Genomic DNA, 26,321 nt, shown 5'->3' with positions numbered 1-26,321 from the left:
CTTCAATCACCTGAATTGTGTGGCAGGTCTCCTCTACATTGTTCAGACAAATTAGCAACTGTAATGGCCCATTAGGCTCTTTGTAGTGGTTTAGGATGCTTAAGAAAATGCTCACTGTACTAGAATAAATAAAGAAAGGCCATTAAGAGCATATGATAATGACAATGACATTAAACTATTTTGAGCAGGCTGTTTAACAGCAAAGTCAACAGTAGAGGTCCATATAATGTGAGATTTTCCATTTTTTATTCTACATCCTAAATCTATCCATCCTTTAGCTGTACCACCTTTGCTTTGAGGGTCACAGTGTAATTTAGAGTAAAATGTAATGTTGCCAACTTCTTCCATATTTTGTTCAGGGTTTTATTTATTTATTTATTTATTTTTACGATACAGTAAAACAGTACAGTTCAAGTAAAATTGTAGTTTTAATGCCATAACACTATAGAATCTGGATTTCTCTCTTAAATTAAGTCCTCAGAGTTGTGTGAAGAGCTCAGAAGGTCAGAGAGCCCTCATACATCTACTGATTTCCCAGTGGGACACCTCTAAGTTCTTATGGACTTAGTGAGTCTACAAGTGGAACTGGGCCAGCATTAAATAATTCCTCCCCAGGACTCACAACACTGCAGAATACTCAATTTTACATTGTACAACTCTCCTCATCAGACAAAGAGGTATTAATACATTACTTGGCCACTTTATTAGGTATATCTATACAATCTAGTGCAAACCAGTACAACAGCAGTGGTGGTAATTAAGTTATATCCTTATTAGTGAGGTTGTAGTAGGTGTTGGTGTTGTACTGGGCTGCATTATATTGAAAATGTATTTCTAAAATTTGTCCACCCTCATGTTTGTAAATGGGGTGGAAAAAACATTAGAAACACCTCTCAGTATAAAGTAGTTCATTTCTACACAGCTGCAACCTACAACCTCAGTGATAAGTACTTCTGCCTCTGGAGCTGTAGAGTCTGACCTGTGATGACAAGTCTCCTGCTGCTCCTACAACTCCACTCAACACCTGCTGCTAGAATTAGAAATTACTTGTACTGCTTGTACTCGAGGTTTCTGCCTCTTAAAGGAAGTCTTTCCTTGCCACTGTCTCCTAGTGCTGCTGCTTATGGTGGGATTTGTTGGGTCTCTCTCTGTAAATGCCTATTTTAAAGAGTACGGTCTAGACCTGCTCTATATGGAAAGTGTTGTGATTTGGCACTATATAAATAAAATTGAATTGAACTGAAACACAAATACAGAGAGATTAATACCTAACATTATTAACATTATTATCTTTGTAAAGGACAACAGCTCAGCTATTAATGTATATGGCTGATCTGTTGTATTGGATTGCATTAGATTTCATAGGTGTCACTAAAAAAGTGACCACTGACTGTATGTAAGTACTATAAGAACGTGAAGTGATTAACATGTATTAACTGATTTTTATTTGTAATGTAGCTTTAAAAAAGACCTTCGCCCACTTCCTCAGTTGGCTACAACAGCCTGTAGATGCTTCATGGAGGGACCTTCATTTGGTTTCATTGATCAACATGCTGCTGGTCAGTCACATTCAGTCTTGTGTATGTCCTGTCAGTGTTTTGCTGATGTCCAGGATGTTCACTTGCACCTAGTACAGAGTGTACAGAGTGTGAGTGCCACCAGTGTTAATAATAACATGGGCTTTCACATTGATCACTGTCCTTACAACAGCCAAGAGATGAACAAAGTGACATCATTGGCTGTGACCCCACACAGGTTAAATACCTGAGTCTCCCCACCAGTCAGTCAAAACTGAAGAAGCCCCTTGGGTGAGAGGTGAAATGTCTTTAAGTATCTACAACCAAGTCCAGCGGCACAAGATTCAACTAGGAATGTTATGACTGGAGCGAAGGAAGACGTGAGGTGGTGGTTGAGGTGGTTTGATGGGTCAACAAAACACTGAACTTTGACACATGAGACAGCAATTTGTTTGACTGAAAGTCTATGTTGTTTTTCTCTAATCTTGACCATAACTGTTCCTTAACCTTAACCTACTGTTTATTATTGTAACTATGACAACAAAGGTCTTGTGAACCTAAATCTAAACAAACTTAACATGAAACATTTATTTTTTAGCAGTGATCGTAGCATAGACAGATGAATGATTTTGTCCATTACTGTAACTGCCTCTTTGTTACCTGCACAGCCTTGAACTTTATCTTATCATATCTTATTAAAGCACATTTTAATGTATTAAAATGTGCTTTAATATGTATTATCTTGTGAGTTTGTATTATCTTGTGAGTTTACCATTTTTAATGCTATTGTGCATGGATTAATGAAGATCTGAACTGGTGAGGCCTCTTACAGACACTTGGTGGCATTTTGGTGGCACATGGCTGTATACACCCTACCCTGGGCCAACAACCACAATATATAGGAAATGGCTTTTCCAAATTAAAGAGTTTTTGCTCATGGAGAATAATTTCGTCTCCTCCTCAGAAAGTGGAAGTTGTTTCTGCTGAGGTGGATTACATTTTGATGTATTGCACAGGATGGAGTTTCCTACTGAATGAGGTTTTCAGTGAGGGACACTACAGGGCAAGGGGGAAGTGCACAGGCCAAAGACAAATTTAGTGGCTAACATTGTTGAACTGTATGAACTGTATGGGGGCATGGTTAACCTTGGGGGCTGTAGCCTGAGCTCCATCTTTAGCCATAAAAGGCCTGCTGCTGATCCCTTGTCAGGACTTGACAAGGCACACACGTACCGTACAGAAAATCACACACACTATCCCTGCTTCTTGTTCCAGTCTATCTTCACCTCTCTCCCCCGTTATCACAACTCACTGTTTCCACTTAGTCCTTTTTTTGTCAATTCGATCACCTTCTCTGTGATAGTTCTTTCCATCTTAAGAGAATGAATCATCTCAGTTTTCACCTCTGTTTTTACAGCTTGCAGCAGTAAGATGAACGTCACATCATTAGTCATCTACTGAAGTTCTACCACACAGTTATTTGCCTACAGCAGGTGTGCATTGTCAAGGTTAAGAAAAAGAAATGAAACGCGTAATGTGCTGTGAGCCCATGTAGCTGCAGTACACTGAGCAGACCCTGGGCTTGGAAATGGCTCTGAAGCCGACACTAAGACTATCTGAGAACGTTGCGGATTGATCTGCGATTAGCTCTGCTGCAGGCTCGGCTCACATAGGGCCCTGGCTTTCTGTTCTCTAACCTACTGGGGATGTAGCCTCACAAATACCAGGAGTATTTATGGAAGGCCTGGGTGTCATGGCAACTGGGGGATTGTGTGTAAAATGCAGAGGGGAATGGAAAGGCCAAGCTATACACAACAACTGATTGCACTGTATCTAAAGGGAAATGCCAACCAATTTGAAAGAATAGATTTACATGCTCCTCCCATGGCCCGGTTCAGTGTCGTGAAAATGAAACGTAAATATGTGTCAGCAGTATGAGAGGGTAAACAACTCCTTCACAAAGCCTATATCCACAGATCCAGGACTTTTCTTCTGTAGTGGCATAGTTTAAATGTCACACAAACTCCATTGGGAAACTGCTACAACTGCTTCAGTGACACCTTCAAAATTCCCTCCCAGAATTACATCGACTCTCTCTCTCTCTCATTGGACATTGAAGGTTTCAAGTTTGTACATCACACTTAAGTTGCACATTGGATCCATGACTGGCTCCAAACTAATTGTCACAAAATCATGTGAAAACAGACTTCTGGTGTTAAACTCTGCACATACATCATTCTGCACAGTGAAGGTCAAACATCCAAGTGAAGCACCAAGAAAGCAAAACACATTTTTGAGTGGAGGAGGGACTCTACATTTAGCCTTATCACTGTATCACGGACAGTGTATTTTGTATCTACTCCATCCGTGTTTTATCAAACGTCTTTTTCAGCTCGTCGATTCCTTACAGAATAACAACCACCACCTTTATTTTTAGTAGATTTAAGCTGCCATAAACAGTCACTTAGTCATCAATGACAAGATATTTATTTAAACTGTCTCTGATATATCATCTCACACCAATAAGACGATCACAGCCACCCCACACATAGTGGCAAACAGATCACATGCAGGGGTAGTCAAGATTTTCTCTACTTCTGTCATTTATTGTGTCTACAAGCAAGGACAACATCAAAAATGCCTTCAAGGAGCAACTATACTTCTCCATGTCAAGGACTAAAAGATAAATAAAGTCTTGAAGAGAGAACAGGGAGGCAGCCATGGCAGCAGGCTTCTTGCGCCACCTTCAACTGAGGACATTCAGACCGTATTTGCCTTTAGACAGATGGACAGACAGGAGACTGGAGGACTTTGATTGTGAAGCAGCTGTGGCCATCATGTACTGAAGCATTTGTCACCCAACTCTCTCTGGTGCATAAAAAAATGGTTTACAAAAAGAATTAAGTAGGATTAAGGATTTTCTGCACTTTCAGCAAGATCCCATGATTTTCAATGAGATCCCTGAATTTCCTCAAAAAACATTTTATCCTGAAAAGAAAGACTCAGACTTAAAGCTCCAGTGAGGGCATATCATATAATGTCACTGCTGGCTTGTTATTAAGAGCCACAGCCAACAGGACCAGTGCAGTAAGTATATTTAGTCACGCAATATCATCTAGTGAATGTCTTTTATTCACACAACATATTCACCCACACTGAGCCTATTACTGTAAGATTGATTTGCATTACAGGTTGTTTTGTTTTTCTTTGAAGTTGCAAGGCCAGTGGATTTCTATGAACTGAGTTTGTCAGCCTCAAAAGTTTCCAGTAAGCCCAATCCAGTCTACCTAAGTTTTCTGCTGGCTTACGTCAGCTCCATGTTTTACTGCCAAAGAATAAATCAATTTGCAATGAACAGAAAGTGTCTCTTTAAGTCACTGCAGAAATGAACTTGACAGATTAAATGAGAAAAATTGTATGTTGTCACGAAATGCCATGTTACAAGGACATACGTCCAAAATCAAATAAAAAATGAAAATAAACACTGAAAGTCTTCCTCTTTCTGTGGCTCCAAAATTGACAGCTGAGTGTGTGAGAGTGATGCATGTGAAAAACAGAAAGAAGAAGGCTCAATGTTTTGTAAATTCAGGGCTTAATGCTCATTCTGTTTTACATGTTAAAATGGAATTAGACAAGTTGGTAATAAATTGTCATGTTCCCGGTTAATGACAAGTCACTTTGCTGATCATAAAGCAGCTTCAATCTATATTTTATAATGACAATGTGAAAGCATAACGTGATCTCATGGTAATGTGTCTAAATAGCATGCCACTTTCCACGTGTGACGTCTACGCATTGCATTTCATGTGTCATTTAACACTGTTTTGATCAGGGTTGGGGGGATGAGGAGGGGTTAGTAAGAAAAGAGATGACAAAGTGTGACATGACAGGCAGAAAGCATAAAATGCACAGTGATAACAAGTTAAATGACGAAAGGAAATTGGCGTGTTATGCATACACCATTTGGCGTACCATGCTTGAAAACAATGTGATAATGTGAAAGGGATTGCTCATACTGACAAACCTACAGACAATTATCAGCTGAACCTGCAGCTCCACTTGGTTTCAGTTGTGGTTCACTCTCACTACTCCCATAACATCAGTTTTGGCAGCAGCAGGCAACTGGTTTCAGAGAAAAAGCTCTAAAAACCTACTGTCCACTACCTGCTCAGCAGACAGCAGACAGACACAGTTAGAGAGCAGCTGGTGAACGTAGTGGAGGTGGTGGAGACCAAAAACTGCATCAAAGGGACATAAACATGACTCCAGATGAATGATAACGTTGCTCCATAACTACTGCATATGGAAAGAAGTAACTGTTTGCTAACAGAGTCACCATATCAACTCAAAAGATGATGATATCTCAATGTTGGATACACAAAAACAACAGTTATTGCAAATACAACCTAAATTCATTATACATTCTAATACACTACAGTTACACACTGAATTTTAACTCAGCCTATTTCTTGTTCAAGCGGTTGTATTCAGTTGAGTACAAAACTCACCACACCACCACCTTTTTCTTTTTAATACTTTCAGTTACCTGTGGGGGGAGCTCCACTGCTAAAAGCTACTGATTCAGTGAGTGACAACAATGACTCACTACACTCAGTTAAGCCTGGAGGATTTGGCGTTAAAGATTCATGTACAAAACACCTCTATTATTTAGTTTCTTGGTGATTTGCAGTGTTTTTATTGACTTTTATGTAAATGTGACACTACATTCAAAAGATATGTCTACCTTGATTTGCATAACAGGTGTTTCAAAAGGGGGTTGGTGCCTTATAAGCAGGTCATCTTCTATTCGGGTCACTACGGAAATTAAAGGAATCAGTTTGAGTGGGTCTGTGCATGCTCTTGTCCTAATCACAGAGATCCATGTTTAGACAGGCGATTGTTCACCTCTTAATCCATGTGATAAATTACTGTGATGGCAAACGGATCATTATCAGGAGGCTGTCACTGCCATCTTCACAGACCTCCACTGACCCTCCACCAGCTGGCCCCTCACTGAGACCATTAACATGACTAACACAGTATCAATACACATGGCACCAAGCACAAAGACACACAGGTGCTTATATGCTTTCTTGGACCTCAAGAACGTGAGCTGCATATCAGAGCACTGCTAAATGATCCTCTTCCCCTCACCCTCTGTCCTTACACTCTTTTTCTTGTTTTTCTCCCCTCTTTCATTTCCTCTGTTGATCTTCTCCTGATTCTCTCAGCTCTGCTCTCTCTGCTCGTTCGCTCACTGTGCTCTCACAGATGAATCCCTAATGTTTATCACCGACCAAGTGGATGCTGTCAAGGAATAAATAACCACCGCATTTGGTGATTGCTTGATGAGATGTAATTAGGCGTGCCGACTGGAGATTAATCACGAGAAGTCAGCCGTCTCATGCTAAAGCGTCGCTCTCAAGGAGGCAGCCTGGGATTAAAAGGGAGTGACAGTAAGACATGCAACATATACTCAAAAAACAATAACATTTAATCAGAGACTTAAATATAATGTGCGTTAGAATTACAGTTTAACGTGGTTGAATATTTCAGCCGTTCACTACCTCACCTCTCCTTGTCAGTGCAAAGGGAACAAGATAAAAATAGACTGAAGTATAGACACAAATTTTAGGTAATCACCTCTGTTAATTTAATATGTCCTAGTTGAAAATGGGTCATAAACAGTACCTGATTATGAGAAATGTACTTGCAACAAGAGTCCATCATTATGCCCTTGGCTTGCAACTTCCTGACAAAGGTCACCCTATTAGTGCAATGTGTTTAAGTATATTATCAGGACATTATCCAAAAATAAGAGTGACCTGACCCAGAGAGGTGATGTCTCACTGAGTTAACAGATATCAGCTGATCTAACTACAGTATTGATCTTATGCCGTGTTGAATTGTTTTGTGGCCAGCTGATTCCTGAGGTACAATGGGTCTGAGACATTTTGTTTTTAATTCCATTTCCTCCCAAACATGCATCACATCCAGTGCTGTGCAAACCTCCTCAACTAGGCAAGTTCTGATGCCATTTATGACAAAACCTCACCAAAAAAACTCATTAGTATCATGGTTCAGGTATAGTAAATTTAGAAAATAAAAAACTTGGACTAAATAAAAAAAGGGTTGTGGCAGATTTAAAATAAGATTAGGCTTGGTGGGATAGGACCAGAAAAGGAAAAAAAAATGTGAAAGAAACAAGGACGGAAATGTGTCAAAACAAAAATAAGTGCTGAGAGTGTCCTGAAAAAATAAAGACTAGGATGAAACAGAAAAGACAGATCAGACAACACTGACAGAAAAAAAACAAAAGAACATTGTGCTCATCAACATGGAAGAAAAAGAACAAGACAGAAATGGGAGAAGGGGGACAGGAGGAGTAATCACTGAGAAAGTCTTCCCTACCTTTGGCCATTGCTGCTCCCACTATAGTCCATGTAATATCCCCTGTTCAGTCGTTCAGTAAAGAACCAGTCAGTCAGTCAGTGTGCTCTAGGATGTGGAGTCGTCGCTGGTCTGGACTGGTGTCTGGTTCCCAGTAAGCAGCCAGCAGCAGCAGCAGTCGAGTCGTCCTCCTCTCCACTCACACAATCACTCGACTACATGCAGCACGACAGCAGAGGCACTGGAGCCTCGGCAGGGACAGCAGCAACATCCCTCCCATCCACCCTGAATTAATTAAGCCTTTTTTTCTCCCTCTGCCGCCCTCCCTCACCCTCTCTGTTCTCTCTCGTTCAGTCTCTCTGATTCTCATGTGCGCATGGTTACTCTCTCTCTCTCTCTCTCTCTCTGTGTGTGTGTGTGTGTGTTTCTGCTTCCCCCTGTGTTCAGTTTCCTCTCTCGCTTTCTTCCCTCTTTCTGACTCACTGATCAACAGCTGCAAATGAGTCTTCTTTCCTCCTTCATTTCACCTTCTGGAGGGTTAAATCTGTCTCTTTTTTTGGTGTTTTGTTTCTACAGTGAATATCAGTGAACAGAGAAAATAGATTAATACATATCATTATTTGTGACTTTTGGTTTTGCAGAGAACACTTCAAACCTCATCTACCTCATCTCTGAGAAACTTCACCACTTGTGACTGAGACGCAAAAGGATTTACTGAAATGTTGCTTTTTTACCTCCAAAAAGCCTCAACTTTTCACATCGGTCTGTCAGAACAAAAAAATACACAAACAGGCGCTGTACAATTTAATAAATGAAAAAGAAATACATTTTAAAAAGAAGCATTTAAAGCTGGAGTGCAGTCATTTTCCATATAAATGAATATCAATTAAATTCAAGCCCTTGTGGCAAAATGACACACACACACACACACACACAGTGTTGATTAAGCTCATCAGCACCAGGTAAATCTCTCTGTATTTCAGAGCAGACCGGAGTCTTAAGTCTGCGCACTGACCGGTAGCAGTGTTTTACATCAACCAGTAACAACTAGTTTGCCAAAGCTGAGGAGGGGAGCAACCATAACAACGAAGATGGAGAAGGCTTCAGCAACCTAGGAAGCGTTTCTGATGCTCCAGACAAAAAAGAAAGGATTATAGTCTAAAAAAGAAAGTGATCAACAGTGAGGACAAATGCGGATTAGAATTACTTTCACTGCCACAAGGGGGAAACAAAAGTTCCACACTATAGCTTTAAAATAACAGTGTTCATCTCAACATAGGCAGGAAAAAACACTACTCTCTCCAGGCAAGTGTCAAACATCTCACATAATTTTGGAGACTGTCCTCCGAAGAGTCGTTTCAGCAACAGCTCCAAAATGACATACATTTACGCTCCAGTGACAACACCCTCTAGTGGCTGTATTATGACAGGAGCAAAGGACCTCTTCATAAAGGTCCACATAAGAGTAATAGTAGGGTGGATGGATAGGTCAACAAAATCACGATGGAGCATGATCACTATTGTTCCCTAACCTGAAAAGCACGTCAAACCAAGAACTTTCCCGACACCTAGCCAAATGCGTAAACCGAACTAAACCTATAGCCATAGCATTGTCACTTCATAAAATTGATTTGTTTCAGTGTATGATTTTAGGAGGGACAGACGTGTCATATCAAAGAATGCTTCCATGTGTTAGGGACAAACAACATTTTTTGTCATTTAATTTGGAGCAGAGAAGTAAAGAATGAGATCATTGGAGCCTTACAGGAGATGCACTGAAGTAGTCCACACAATCCACTACAACACCACCTCTAACTATCACCTCAAAGCTAAAGAATAAAATTAAATTATCACCTCAATGACAGTGTAAAAAACTGAACATTATAGACACCATAAAAGTCAACTTTATGGCAGAACACTTTTATTAGACTACACAGAGATGGCCTCACCCTCCAGGTTGCCTTGAGTCATTGTGGTTTCAGCCCCTTTGCACCCTCTTTCAGTTCTAGTTCTATTCAAATTTGCTTTATTACCATGCATTTAATTCTTTATAATATGGCTAATGCACATTGTAAGGGTGTATGTATAACAATCAAGGATGTAATCCAGCAAAAGACAAAAAAAATGGGTGCAACTCAATAATCAAAAAGCTTTAGCATGTACAAAGCAAACAAATCTCAAATAGCAAGAATTCAGGACTCCCTCAGGCCAAGACAAAAAGAAACATTTACTTAGGAAAAAAAACTAACATATGTCAAAGCCTGAGGGAAAACCAGTACATAAAACTCGACCAAGCTCCTCCTCTTTCTTAATTTGTATGTTTTATCTCTTTCTTCTGTAGGTCTCCCCATTACTCTCTCTCTCTCTGTTTCTCTGTCTCTCCCCCTCACACACCCACACACAAAGTCTCACACACAGAGTACATCCTGCACAGTATGTCACACAACTCTAAAGGTGTCACTGCAATGTGTCGGCCTGTTGTTGTGCTGCTGGCTATTTCTGTAGTAAAGTCATTGATGAATAAAGCCAGTAGGGTCCATCCATTTGTCCTCCCTCCCTTTCCACACAGCTTCTCATAACACTAACATTACTAACACACACATTTCTTTGATTCTTTCTCTTTTCACATGTGCTGTCGCCTCATTTCACAGAATCCTGCATCACTTCCTGCCACTGTAGATGTGAGCTAAAAGAGGCTGATCCCCAGAGAAACAAGAGGAGTGTGCATTATTTTTTCTCCTCTCTTCTCTCCTCCTCCTCCCCTCATTCTCATATTTCCATCATCCTGTCGTCTGGAAGTTACACCAGGCTCTTGTAACTTCAGTTCAGTTTGTCACTCCATATAATACAAGAACAGCAGTCAAACAAAGCAGAGGAGAGAGGGATTGGTTTAAAAGAAAAAAGAGGAATGAGCAGAGGGTGCACTGTGAAGCCACAACCCAAAGATGGGGAAAATCCTGACGAGTGGAAGGACAAGCGAAAAACCTACAGGGCACAAACTAATCTTGAAAGGGAAATTGGCTCTCCTGCTGCCTTGGTTCTCCTAAGTAGCCCAGAGGAATGTGATTGTGTTGGACGAGAAAAACACAATGCGGTCCAAGTTTCTACCACTTCCCAAAGAATGTCTGACATTCGCTGATAACTTTCAACCGCTGGTTGGTGGATTTGAGGCGGTCAGAGGAGGGAAGGAAGGGCCTGCTCTATATCAGCCATGATGATGACGTAACTGTAAAGGCAAAGGTCACATGGTCGGGATAAAGTCACATTCCACTAATTGAAACTTGAACATCAAGCCATCGGCAATGAGAGAAATAAGGGGCTTAAACTGCAAAACAGCAAAAACAAATGGCCCTCAGCTTAATTTGAGAGGCAGACAAACAGAATAAAAATAGCAGAATATTGCCACTTTTGTAATAAAAAGCAGATTGGTTTACATACTAGCTTGGGATATTTCGATTATAAGTCTCATTAAAAAGATTATGAGAAGGATTTTATGTTTTATACCAACCCCCTTCCTATAAGTTAGGTCAAAATTATTTTACCGTTTATATTATTATCATTTTTTTCCAGTGTAGAAAGTGCTTCTGTTTCTGTCCAGCATTGAAGTCACACTTATTTACACATCCAGTAGTTATGGAGCAACATTATCATTCATTTAGAGTCAGGTTTGTGGCCACTTGGTGAATCTAAGTCCAGTATTCCCTCTCTTTTTGCTCTGTTTTTGGTCTCCACCATCTCCTAAGGGAAATGTTCACCAGCTGCTCTCTGTGTCTGTCTGCTGTTTGTTACTAAGTTGTTTACCATTTGCCATTATTGAGTCAGTTTTAAAAAGGGGGAAATACAACAGAAACAAATCACCTCTTTGTGCAGTGAAAGAAAGAAAGCAAATCTCGAAAAGAAACTTCCTCTACAGTTTCCTGATTGACTGTTTTTTCCCCATTTATCAAACCTGAAGTGTGTGGGCTTGGACACAGGTGGCTTTAACCGTTCAAGTGATGAGAGACTCTGGGCTGGTTTCATCACAGGGAGAAGCAGCAGTTGCAACATCAAAAGCATCACAGCATCAGTGGTTTGTGAGTAGATTTAAAAGATGCAACGCTCCGAGTGAAGGTCACAAGTCAGTCAGTTTCATGTGACACCTGCTATGAGGCAGACAGACAGAGGACGCATCTACTGCAACAGACTCTGGTTCTTTGTTTTACCGTCGGGGACCCTCTGTAACTGTTGAGTTAGAGAGGGCTCCACGTGGGTCTGCACCGCAGCCTGCTGTTTCACTTCCTCTCAACTTCACATTTTTCTTCGTTACCACAGAGCAGCATTGTCAATATGCCACAACAAGGAAGGGGCCAGTTTCATCATCAGCGTCTTTACCATTTGAGTTGTGGACGATTATACATGTAGAAACAAGCCATCTACACACACCTCACCACATCGCTGACTACACACCACCACACACACACAATAAGAATCAATATAAGAACTGCAAAACAGGAAGTGGGAAGCAGTAATAAATGGACCAAAAACAGATGTGCTGGCTTAAAGAGAGCAAGGCAGCTGAAGAGGGACAATAACAACACAACAACACTTAAAAGATTTTCCGCTCCATTGGTTCAACTCTTGAGCACATTCAGCTGTTTCTCACCCAGAAACATGACTGTTTTTTTTCATCCTTGATAGCTTATGGAAAATAATAGCAGCAGTAGTCATACACCTCCCCGTCTGTCCAACCTACTCATCTGCGCTCCATTCATCTGCAACAACACCTCCCCCGCAACGTATGAATCAAAGAGTTCGCAAAAATCAGTCAGGGAAGCTCTCCACAGCCATTGGTAACATTTGTGCACATTTCATAATGGAGCACACTCACGGCTGCTAAGTGGCTGACGACTCAATTACTGAAAAGAGTGGGTTGTTTTTTTTCCTGTATGAGGGCCTTGACATCAAACATTCATTCCTCCATCAGCCAGCAGTCGTTTCTGAACAGGCATACACATGGAGGATTATTTAATAGTCTCAGACAAGGTGAGTTCATCTAAAAGCATCCAGTTTTAAGGATTTTTGCAAAATATAAAATCTTTGAATTCAGAAAACTAACAGAAATGTACATTCAAACTGTAAAGCTTGAAGATTTTTAGTCTTTACAGCAAGTGCAGTTTCATACAACAGGTCCCAGACAGCAGCTAGTTTGTCAGAAACACAACAGAAGAGCAACTGTTGTGTCCATTTACAGTGCAGGCAAACAAACCCATGTTGCTTTGATAAAGAAGTCAATCAATAACCACAGTTGTACAGCGTGACAAATACACTTTGTTTCCTTGGGCTGCTTCACAATAAAAGTCACCCCTTATCTCACTACACGAATGCTTTTAGGGTGAAGCAGCAACGGTGGGAAATGTACCCTCTTGCACTAAATTAATAAAGTAAAGAGGACAGTAACAGTGAGGCTGATGTCAATGAGATGAAATTATGCTGCATTACATGCATGTGTTCTGTGAATCCCTCATGTTTAGGCTAAATCTAAACCCAGCACAGTACAGTATGCCACCATCAGCCCTTGTTATTCAGTGTAAATTAACATTCATCCATTTCGTTTTCATCTTTCTGAATAAAATTAAGCATATTCCTAAGGTTTACTTTGCATATTTAAAAACAAATTACCATCCATAACAAAAACTGGAATTAGACACTGAAAATTTCATGATCTAACAAAGATTAGTTTGAGAGCACAGAGGGAAGGACAGCTCCCATAAAAATTTAAAGCACAGCAGTCTGGGCATTGTAACTCACAGACGCTGTCTTCTAAAGTTTTTTCTCCCCCATTTTTTACCTATAATATCGGTTGTCTAAAATGTCAGAACAGTGACCCCTCAACTCGCTCATGGACTCAACTCGTCTTCATTGTGCTGTGACGTTTAGCCTGTGAATGTTCAGACAATAAACAACAATATTAGATGAGTTTTTACAAATGAAACTCCCCACACATGCCATCTGTGTCACAAGCACAGTTCTCCTGCTATGTCTAAGCCCCACCCACTCATTTCATCACAACCTGACACACTTGCCTTGAGCCAATCACTTGTAGGCTGTCTAGGTTTAAAAGTGTTCTCACTCTCTGCTGTTATTCAGCCGTCATTTCAGCACCGTGATGTTGTGTGATCCAGCTCCACCCCTTCACCACCTTAACTGATGTCTAGCCATCTCCAATCTACCCTCTGATTAGAAGTTTCCCTCTCATGAAGACGTCCCCAACACAAGCTCCATCCTCCAGGTTTCACATCAGCTCTCTATAAAACCTGCTACATAGAGAGGTGATTACTGACTGTAAATACAATGATGCAGACCTAAAACTTGGGTCTGAAAGGCCTTTGCAAGAAAGAAAAGAAACCAGGAGTTGTATGTTAGCCTGTATGAGTCCAGCTCTGTTCTGCCTTTTTACTGAACTGCTGTAATGTACGCAACCAATCCAGATACATCAAACCAGTCTATAAGGGGATTCATATCTGGAATACTGAGTAGTCTGGATTTCCTCTGGGAAGAAGAGGCATTAGGATGAGTTAATACTGAGCTATCACTCTGAGCTCCCACACTACAATATCTGATTTTTAACACACAGAAAGAAATCTATTTGATTGATGAAAGCCAATGTGATAATTATTCTATATTCTTAACTGAAACTGTTTGTCAGTGTCACCCAGAAACACAACATGGCTTTGCAAGCATCTTTGAAATGAAGTCAACATTAGCAGAGGCAAGCAGAAATTCCTATTTATAATGCACTCTAGGGCACAGTTTTTTATTCATTAATTAACAAGCAGGCTCTGTTGGGGCAGAGTGATGAAGCTGCCTATCTGCTGCTTATAGGAATAAACATTTTCTTCATCTGCTGACACTGTGGACAAAGCGAATCGCTGAAAATCAATTTATTGACTGACTTTATCTTATGTCAGTCATGACATTTTCTGGCCCAATAATATCAGTACATGACTTTCTTCCATCATCAGTGTGTTAATGCAGCAGCTCCCTGGCTGCTCCAAACAGCACTTAAGATGTAAAGTAACTGTCGATGTGAACTAAGGCTGACAGATATTGTGGAGGTGAATAATGTAGGTCAGTGTGCAGGATAACAGCTTTATATATATATATATATATATATATAAAACACACACACACACACACACATATATAGCCAAATAAAACATAATGCATATGTAGTTTATGTACATGTCATGGTGAAACAATGCAGTGATTTCCTATGCTCATTAATCTTAATCTGGAGCACATACTCTTGAAATCATCCCAGATGGCTGACTCCTGTGGGTGGATGTGGGGGCTGCTGGGATGCAGAGGAGGCACTGAAGGACACTAATATCAAGGACGGCTTTGATCCTACGAGGTAAATCCCTCTCTGATGCCACTGAGCCACTCCACTTTTCACATGCTGACTGTTAATGAGAAAACACAAGCCGTGCTCCTCAACCATGATGAGTTGAACACAGAGTGGAAGGAAGAATTTAGCTGCATATTCAGAGGATGAAATCTGTTATATTATGGACAGTAATGAATGTGCACCATGCAATATGAATCAAACCAAAGTTTTGAAGAATTCTAAACAGCTGCCCAAAAAAATCAGCGTGCTGTAGTGCATGACGTGAGGATGGTTTTACAGCTCTGATAATTTGCAGTAACAAATACAGCAAGAGAACATACACATTTTTATCTTCGTGAGATGGCTTCAGTCCCTTCAGTAGAAAAAACATTTTCACGTTCCAGTGACCATGCCCTCTGGTGGTCGTAGGAATGACAGAAGTAAAGGAGGAAGTCAGCTGACACATCAAAGTCCCCTTTATCGTGGCGTGGATAGGTCGACAAATGATGGACAGTGTTTCAAAATGACAGTCAATGCTGTTTCCTTTAACCTTGACTGACTGTTCTATAACCTTAACCACGTGTTTATTATTGTAACCATGGTGACAAAGGTCCCCTAAACTTAAAGTATCTGATTTAACTCAAACCATGATCTTTCACTTGACCTAACCAAATTGTTTTTGTGCCTTTAACCAACCAAACCTTTACCATAGTATTGTCACATCATAAAAGGTTTAGTTAGTTATTCTTCTGTGGTGATGTTTAACAGTTGGGGGCATATTCCCTACCGCTGTAGGAGCAGAAATTCAGGTTTCATGTAGATTGGTAAACTTGTTGGGGCAGATGTAATTTAAAAAGAATACTAAATGAAGAGTACTTTATCCCTGTGCCACCTGTGTATCCTTTGCCCACTCAGTGTCCTCTGTTGTAGACTCTCCCTTGAGTTTTTACAACATGGTAATGTATGAAATTTGCACTACAGATCTGTGGCCTCATCCTGCTGACCTCAGTTTCCCAAGCACCCTTTGAATAATTCAAAAGGTCCACGTCAATTATTTAATCTTTAATTTCAAACAAATGCATAAATTGGATTTAAAATATTCCAATGCATTAGACCTCCAAATTTGCAGCTGCTTGAATGTGCAAAACACAGAGTAATAAGCACCATGTCTGAAGTAAAAGAAGAGTAAACTGGAGTCTTACCAACACTGAGGTAATCTGGCTGTCATCTTTGATCTCTTATAAAGTTGTTTCTTTACATGTAATTTGAACATATAGTCAAATACTTGGATGGTTTTGAGACTGACTGTCTACTCATGCATTCATAACAAAAATATGCTACAAATGCTGCAAAGTTAAACTAAATTCCAACAATAAATTTACATCAATGCATCATCACAAAGCTAGCAGCTAGCATGGCATTAAATAAATACTTCTCAGAGAAATGTTTGGAACAACCTCAGTTCTCACTTACACTGCACCTCCTCTTTAAAAAGAACCTGTCTGAACAAAACCTAACCCCTGAACTTTGACTATCAGCAGACGTTAGTTTTGTCCAGTGTCTGCTTTTCAATTCTGTGATGTTTTAAAATGCTTCAGATTCTCCACCTTTCATCTCCATTACTTCTACTGCAGCTAGTCAACAATGCCTAATGAAGTGTAAAGTTGAAGGTTGCTAGAGTACACCCCATACCCCCATCTCTCAGTCTTTATCATAGTAACCAATGTTTTACAGAAACGTGGCAAGGTGTTTCTAATATTTTGTCCACCTCATTTACTTATAAGCAAGAAAACCAGAGGTAATCAATCAGTCTCAAGGGACTACTTTCAATTTGTTTTCAATTCTCAGTTTCATATCTTCATATTAATTGGTCAAGCTAACCCCCCTTCTCGGTATATATATATATATATATATATATATATATATATATATATATATATATATATTATAATGAGACTATCAACTATCATTTCAGTTTATAAGGAACAATGGAGAGGCTGGTGGAGGGACAAAGATAGGCTCACGAGAGGCTCACTCAGCATGGGACATTTTATCTTTTCATTTCCCCGCCAGCCCGGCAGGTCAAACAGCCCACCGGGAAAACTCCTGCTGCTCCAGATGACCAGTTAGAGTCCCTGATGCTACACTGCCTCTCTACCTTCACACATGTTCTGCTACTGGTTTTTTATCCTTCTTTCCTTCCATGTCATACATTTTTTATTAAGCTTTGTAGCATTTAAAAAACATTTCTTACACTCCTCAGAAAAACCATTTTAAGGCCTTTCATAAATTATTAAGCTGAGCCTGAACTTGGCAATGTAGACAGAATTGTTGGTCACTCCTGAGAGAGGCAGTGTAGGATAGAGGTGGGAGATTCTACCACTTTATCAAGCTGTAGACCGGCAACCTGAGAAGTGTTTTTCCTCAGGCTGTAAACCTCACTTTTCTTCAGGCCACCCTCTCTGAAAGTGTGAAGGCAGGAGCTGCAGGTTCTCCTTAATGTGAAAATGAAGTGAGATGAGCAGATGCAAGCAGTCAGCAGCAGAGGTCTGAGGTTTATCTGTATTATTAGCAGACAGTGGACATCTGGGCAGACTATAACAGCAGCAGCAGACTGCAGAATGGCAGAGTTCACTGCTCTGAAATGGAAATGTCACAAAGACCTTTGTGCTCACAACAATTTGACATTCAAATCAGTCATTTGCCATTCTTCCAAACCATGATCCCCAGTGTACTGTAGAGACACCCGCAATCACACAAGGACACATGCGATTATACTGTAGACATGCACACACACCAGTTGTACATCGTCATCATAAATACATCACACACAAACACATCACAATTCAACTTATTTTTCCATTTGGACTTTGGACTATTCAGTTTTTGTCCCCATTAGCAGTGTGGCCCTGGGGATGGGAATGTCAATCTGATAAGCCTACACTTGAAATATCTCAACAACTACAAGGCGGCCTCATCTGACTCCAGTGACTGTTGTCGCAATAGCCAGGAGCGCCAATGAACCAAGTAACATCAGAATCTTCAATAACGACCCCTCAGAGGTTAAATATCCTGTGTCTCCCCACCAGCCAAGCAAATCTAAAGAAGCCTCTTGAGCTGTTTTCACACATGCACAGCAAACCTGAACCTTTCTAGATATTACCCAGCAGAGCTGAATGTGTGAACAGGATATGTTTCTAGAGATACACTCAATATCATTATGAACAGTTACATTTAAATAAACTTTTACCGGAGTTAAAAATTATCAATTTTTAAATTTACTTTGAAAGAATACATAACATTAAAAATACATGTTATTATATTGTCACAAGTCTTGCTCTTATATTGAGTATTACTGTACATCACTGTATCCGCTACCATGTCTAACTGATGAAAAGTTTTATATTCATGACCTTGCAATGCCCTTTCTCTGGAAACACATTTTGATATAATCAAGACAAATCCCTTTTTCCAACACACCAGAAATGAGAAATAATGAGACAGATGCTGACCCAAACATCAGTGAAACACCCTGTCCCTCATATCAGAAGTACACAGACAGTGTTGTAAGAGGAAAAGAGAAGGCTGAATGGGCAATTAGCAAATTAGTGAATCCCCAGCTGAATGGTCATCTGATTAGTTTGGCCCTTAAGCCTTATGTGATCATCCTGGATCATTTTCTTTCATTTCCGCTGCTGGTCGTGGATGTATTCCAGCTGCTGGGAGTAAACACACTCATGTACTGTTCTTCCATCGCCCAAAAGCTGCACTCTTAATGTGATTAGCATGCTTTAGTGTACAAGCCCCACTGTGGAAGTCTAGATAACCAATTACAGAGGAGAAGGCAACCCCGATGAAAATATCCCCATAAACTGAAGAGTTGAAAAACAGAAAATAAACAGAAACAGCAATGCTTTTTCCTCATGTGTCATATTACGATTTACAGCATTGCTGATAACAAACAATGCTAAATATGCTGTTTATTTTATACTGAAGATGATACAAGTATTAGTTTATTTACTTCTTCCTCAGTGGAGATACTGAGATACATTTTCATCAAAATGCCTCTCTGCTGGTCCTCTGGTGATGAGGCACATCTGGTTAAATCAGCAAGATTTCAAGTAGGGCAAAACTGATTTCCTGAGGAACTCAACTCATTTGGAAAAAAAAAAAAAAACAATTAAAATTCTTTGCTTCAAAGCTCCATTTAATCATGGAACTACTTTCGAGCATAAGACTGCATGGCCAATCTCCTCACCTACCCCTGAGCCTTATTTAAAAAGTCCTCCAAATTAAAAGACAAAATATGTTGTTTGTCCATTCCCTCTAGAACGAAGAACATGGAAGAAGTAACAATTGTAGTTATGCTTTACAAAACAACACTGTCTGTCTGTTGGAAACAGGAAACAAACAGCGAGCTTGTGTGTGAACATCTAATGTTTTGTTGACCCATCCATTCACCCAGATCTCCTCCCTCCTCCCTTATTTCTCATTTCTGGTGTGTACTCTGTGGGGTGTACTCTGGAAAAAGGGAGGGGATCTGGATGTCACTCTGTTTCAGTGTCACCTGACTTTTCCCCTAGATGTGCATTACTTCAACAAAATACCATTCAGGTGTCCATCTACGTAGAAGGGGAAATTATTTGGATACAGCCAGTCAAACAGCCTGAACAACTAGAACAACAATAGTTTTGCTGCCGAAGTCTCCCTCTGATCTAACTAACAAACATGAACACATGTCTTGTCCTGCACCTCAGCTTGTTGAATTAGTCACCAAACAAACATTCACCAAGGAAAAGTCCACAGCTAACATCAGTCTGCAGGCTAGGCTAAGTTAGATAAGAAGGAGATAATTACCTGCTCAGCTGCAGCACATTAAACAGGTATATAAACTTACCTGCAATTGTGCCTCTTGTCCAGTTCACCGCTCCTTACTCCTCAGTACCACCAAAAACACACCGTCTGCCCATGGCTCGTTTGTTTGCTTTGTCTGACACGCCCTTCCAGCTGGCTGAGACAAAAAGAACCATTTGTTATATTTCCAGTACCAGACCAGTATTAACAATATATAAAAACCTGTTAGCATTATTATGACTAAATGTGATTTTCATTTGGACTTTAAATCCCCTAGGCCTCCAGGGTGCTCTGAAATATCTGACTTTATGGTGAATAACATGGAATTGTCTGGCAAGGCAAACAAATGCTGACACCTCACATCAACCCAATTTAATTGGCTAGAATGCTATAATCTCAATGCAGTCTTGAGTTTCGTTTCTATTGGCAGATGGTGTGATTTCACTGATGACAGTTGCGTCTATTAGAGCCAGCTTCACAGTGCACCAGCACAGGAAATGCATGCTTTAATTTGTCAGTCATGCAGGCTTCAATTGAAGTGAATGGTAGAGAAAGTGAATATTTGCAGGGCTGCGGAGTAATATGAGCGTACATTAAGTGCCTCGGTACCAGAGAGTGCAAATGCTGTTTGGGAATGAGGCAGCACTTTGTAAAATCATGTTACCCTGACAGAGGCATTTCCATGGCCAATAAAGTGCTACACTCATATGAGCTCAGACGTTTATATTATATAATATATTATAGTAATGTTACGATACACAAAATACACAAAAAGAAATAAACACAATCCTACGATATTTAAAAGGACAAAGGATTAGACACAGGACTTGCAGCTATGCACGTGGAAACTAAATATTCAATCACTTGATAGTTGTAGTTATTGTTGAAATCACACCTGTAAAAAAGGCATCACCTCAAATACACACAACATAACCAAATGCAGAAACATGCTGGATACAGTTTTAAAATGAACTTAAAGTTTGGGGGCCCAGTCTTGTTTGATCATATCAAGATGACAAACGTGTTTATAGCTGCCCTGAAAGTACGTGGTATGAAAAGGCAGAAATAATGGTGCACATTTTTAGACAGTTTTTAGAAGAAAGACATTTGCTGTTTTTCTGGTAACAATCAGTAGACATATGCAATCTATGACAAGGGGATTATTTACTTGAACAAAAATGAGGTCCAGCTTTTCCAAAAAAGATAAAAAGATCTAAATACGTCAGTTACATAAAGCATTTTTAATCATTTATTTGAAGGTTTTGGAAGTCTCATCTACGAGGGGTGACTTATTGATCAATATATCAAACTGTTGTTACCCTGCACGACTTCATCAGACCCTGCAACAACTCGAAAAGAGACTAAAATAAACTCACAAGAGCAGCAGACAACAAGAGAGTTTGGAGAGAATTTTGGCTCCCTGTAAAGGTAATAATTGGGTTCCTGTTATTGGTTTTTTTCGACTGAATTAGGCGCACCATAGCGTGCTGCTGCCTACACACCATAGGAATGGGAAGACTTGTCAGCGACTGCCAAGTCTTCCTCCAGGATCGCTGTGTCTCAGCAGTTTTTAATTAAAACGCTATATTTGTGCCACCTATCCCAGCTGCCTAGGAGAGAAAATACAAGAGAATAAATTACTGCATCCATCCCTGCTGGCTAAGCTCTACTGTTTCACAGCATTTCATTAGGACTGATATGCCACTTTTAAAACAACATCTGGGGGGTTGTTTACTGTTATTGACTTAAAACCTTGATGAAATGCTAATTTAAAGAGAATACAGAAGATGCAAACAGTTCTAAATATAGCTGAGGTATTTTAATTGTTTGAGATTAGATGAAGTAGAAAATGACCTCTTAGACTGATCATTTCAAACTGAAAAGAAATTAATATTACTTACAAAATGTTTCTTTCTGATCTATTATCTGCATCAGAACTCTCACCTAGATTCCTTCATTCTCATATGATATTTTGGTGCACCCTCTTGCAGTGCACATACCCACACAAACAACTTCTGGTATTTAACCGTCATAACACCAGTGCAGCTTGTGTTCACACACACGCAGACTGACAGGAAGTGCCGTCATTTACTTAGTGTTACATTCTTCTGCCTCAGTACAGTGAGATACTGAAAACAGCTTTGGGTTTCACCTCACTGTTATTTCTAGGCGTGTTCGCACCACTGCACTCATTGTATTTTAAAAGGCACAACCCAAATGTAAAACCTGTAGTCAGTGTCGAAGTTGACAGTTGCTTTCACACATTGTCACTAAACATGTTCTCCAATGCAGGTAAAGGGCTGTTAGTAGCTGATTAGCAAGAAACACAAAGTACAGCTGGGGCTGATGTGAATGTCAATAGTTTTGCAGGTACTGAAACTGAAGTATTACACAAAAATATAGAGGCTTGATTGAGCAAAAAAGCGAAGGTCTTTATTTCCACTGGAGGAAGCCTTAGTGCCCTGCACTATGCTAATTTATCAAAGTTCAAGTTTGCCCGTGGGAAACATTCATCACTTGACTCCTCCCTCCAGGAGAGAGTCAATCCTCTGTCATTTAAATCCTGTCACACATGACTATCACTGCATTGTAATTCTCCCTGTAGATTAATTGTGCGACACTTGAGCGGTGTTCGCATCTTGTTCTCATCCTCCCCATCTCTTCAGGAACCTGACATTAATCTGATATGTGTGTGTGAGAGACAGTGAGACAGAGCATAATTGTCTTGTTAGGGCTGTTGTTTAAGACCAGTGGCTCCATGTTCAGTGTCTCGCATGAAATTTAAATCAGCCTCTCTGAAGTGTTGAGCATTTCTGTTGATCCTTCATTAACAGGTTGTTGACAGGATCCAGCAGGTTCAGGGTATGAAAGCATCTGAGCAGCTGAACACTGTAAAACACCCCTCATTCATCCTCCTGTGGACGTTATATAAACACACCAGACTTCTCTTTAGTTTGTCTGACTCATTTGCCTTGACTGAGCACATCATTACAGCCGCTAAATCAATTTCACATACATTCAAACAAAAAGAGTGCGCCAGATATACCTCTGAGACACGACGACAGAAAGCAGAACCTGTCTGCTCCAGCTTTCTCAGCTCAATTGTGATGAGACAGTCGACATACTGAGGGACACTCATCTTAAAATAATGTTAGAAAACAGATAATAAAGGAGAATAAGGAGGCAACAAAATAGCAGAAAGAGATTTGTGTCTATTGTTAAGATGATGTCAAAAGAAATTAAAGAAATAGCTTTAACCTACTCACTTCTGCCTACATCTACATTATATTTATAACTGTGCTGTTCTTGAAACATTACATGGTGTCTAATCTGATTTGTGGTTGAAGAAATCTAAAAACCTGCAAGAGCTGTTTTTGTTATTGGCCACTTTGGAGCAGCAGGAAAAAAAATAGTTGTCACCTTTTATGGTGATATGTTGAATGAACTTTGTACAAATGCAGCAGTTACAGAGCAACACGATCATTGACTTGAAGTTATGTGAATCTATTCCCTGTCTTTTAGTTCTGTTTATGGAAATATGTTTAGTTTCTAAATGCTCTAAATGCAATATGTTCACCAGCTAGTCCCTAACTCTGTGTGCTGCTTGCTGCTGAGCAGGAATTTTACCTGGGGATTAATCAAAATGGTGGTTTTCCTCCATTGTTCTTTAAAAAAAACAAAACCCCTAGCTGTGAAGCCAGGTTGCTCAATCCTTATTACGGGTTCCAGTAGGCTAACAACACTGAAGCCAAAAACACTGGAAATTGGACTTTCTGAACATCTTCAGCCTGGAAGGAGGTTGGCAAAAGGTCAGTTTTTAGTGACCTAAAACACAGCCTGAGTAGGAAGTAACATGGCCTCTCTGAAGGGAGGATGATCAGTCTTGATATCTCTGAATAGATTGACCATGTGAATTAAAATCAGTATTTATAAAAGGAGAGATACAACCTGAATGGCTGGAACAAAACTAGAAAAGCCCTTGCATAGCCTGTATTACAAGAGGCACATCTGTTGAACCCACCAGGCATAAAAAACCTTGTCTTTTTCTCACAAGATGGAAAATGTCCGGCATGTATCATAGACATACTGCTTCTTTTCAGGTTTGACTGCAGGCCCAGGGTCTGCCATTTATCTGCCCCTTCTAGTGCCTCCTCAGCTCAAACACAGCACGCTCTCACTGAGATCTCAATTACTGTGACGTAACTGGGCTCTCTAAACAAACCACACTGTCCCGCTTTGGAGCAAAATTCAGTTTATATTTCCAAGAATAAATGCAGCAACAGCCATGTAATACAAATGTGATGACGTTTGAGAGAAGCGCAGATGCCTGACGTTAGTAAAAACACAAGGGAACTAGGGGGCTGAGATGAAAGGTTGAAGAAAGGAAAACAGACCAGTTCATCCCAGATATGTCCGTTTTCCACTCCGCAAGAGCTATCAATAGACTTCGCTTTGGGAACCTTAGATTCCATTATGGGCTTGTTTTGCTGTTTTGTTTCCATGACAATTTCCCTTCAAAGAGAATGCTACAGCAAGCTAATTTCCAAAAATATACACAGACTGAACCGGAAGGATTGTCGGGGCAGCTGAGGTCTCCTGGTTCAAACCTCATTTCCTGAGGACTGTCCCTCGTCTCTGCCTCAGGGTCTTCCATTTGGACCCAGCCACAGATTGGAGTTCTTCGATTACACCAATCTCCTATAAATATTTGGATTATTTCAATGTTTTTCACATTTAATTGCTCCATTATACAGTATATTATATAAGTATACAGGTGGTGTGTCGTGGTGGTTCTGCATGGATGTACCAAATGGAGCAGAGGTGTGCCAGATGTTCAGATTTGTTGAGTTTTTAACCTGAGGTGCATTGACCTTTGTGGATACAGCAAACTAGTGCTCTAATGGAGCCATTTAGTACAATTGCACTGATGCTGCACCAACCAATGTGCAGACCCTTGACACCATTGCTGTGTCAGTCTGCTATTTGGTGCTAGGTTTTTAGAGCTTTTCCTCTAAAAACAGCTGCCTCCTGCAACTGAAAATGATGCTTTGAGAACAGCGAGAGCTAACTAAAACAGTTAGGCTGGTGGCTGTAAAATCAACACCAAGCTGAAAGATGTTACAATGCTTCATTAGAGCGGAGGGAGACTGCAAACTTGAGTAAAAATTCTCTGTGTGTACAGGACACAGAACAAACTGATCTGTTGTTGATATAAAAATTAGGGATAGACCAATTATCAGCTGGGTCGCTTATCGGCACCGATATTCGGCATTTTGACGCACATCCACAGACGTCTTTTTTTAATCTGACGGACGATAACAGATCAATTTAAAACAGGGTTATTTTGGCGCTGATGCAGCCGGACCTCTCTGTCTGCAGTCACTACGCTGTCTCCAGCATTGTCCCGCCCACAGCACTATCTGATTGGTTACACATGGCAACAGTCAATCAGCAGTGAAAGCTGTGCATGCACAGTGCTCACACACACTGAACAACTCTGCTTTTTGCACCACAGTCTGGTGCTGCTCAACTGGGACTACTAATTGATTTGAGACTCACATTTCTGTGCAAATTATCTAACTTTCTTTTATTTACTTTATAAAACTTCAGGAAGGTGTTTATTTATTTAAAATTTCAGTTAACATTATAAGAAATGCTGCTGACCCTGGGAACTCCCTGCACTTATTGTTTTTGTTTGAACTTAAAACAAAGATAAGTGAAAGATAAAATAACATTTCAGTTATATTGAAATTTTGGAAAACTTTATTAACTGTAGAAAACTTTAGGGAGCTATTTCTTTGTTTAAGTTTTCATCTAACTTTATAAGACATGCTGCTGAGCCTGGGAGCTCCCTGCACTTTTTGTTAGAATTTTAAAACAAAGATGTCTATTATCTAAGATTAAAAAAAAAAAAAAAAACTCTAACATGTTGCAAATCTGAAAAGCTGTTTAATAAACATATGCTTAAAGGCATTTAAACAAAGTTAAGTGTTGGAGTTTCTATTATTCAATATTTTCACTTTTACTGCAAATGAATATCGGCTCCAAATATCGGTTATCGGCCTCCTTGACTACTAATAATCGGTATCGGCCCTGAAAAAAACATATCGGTCTATCACTAATAAAAATGTTGATTATTGCAGCTTTAAAGACATAAAGTCTAGATAACACCAGAGTTGACAATACTGAGATTA

General features: G+C 40.0%; 1 protein-coding gene across 1 annotated transcript in view; it reads right to left on the bottom strand.

Annotated features, from left to right (window-relative positions):
* Nucleotides 1-26,321, bottom strand: part of LOC108902464 (diacylglycerol kinase beta) — a 117,012-nt gene that overhangs the window by 88,112 nt on the left and 2,579 nt on the right. Inside the window, 1 exon segment of the mRNA XM_051065722.1 lies at nt 20,171-20,284. The gene's annotated coding sequence lies outside the window, so the exon portion shown is untranslated.

Source organism: Lates calcarifer, linkage group LG1 (assembly GCF_001640805.2).
Source record: "Lates calcarifer isolate ASB-BC8 linkage group LG1, TLL_Latcal_v3, whole genome shotgun sequence".
NCBI lineage: Eukaryota > Metazoa > Chordata > Actinopteri > Centropomidae > Lates > Lates calcarifer.
Note: the sequence above shows the minus strand (reverse complement) of the source record. Positions and strands in the feature narration are given on the sequence as shown.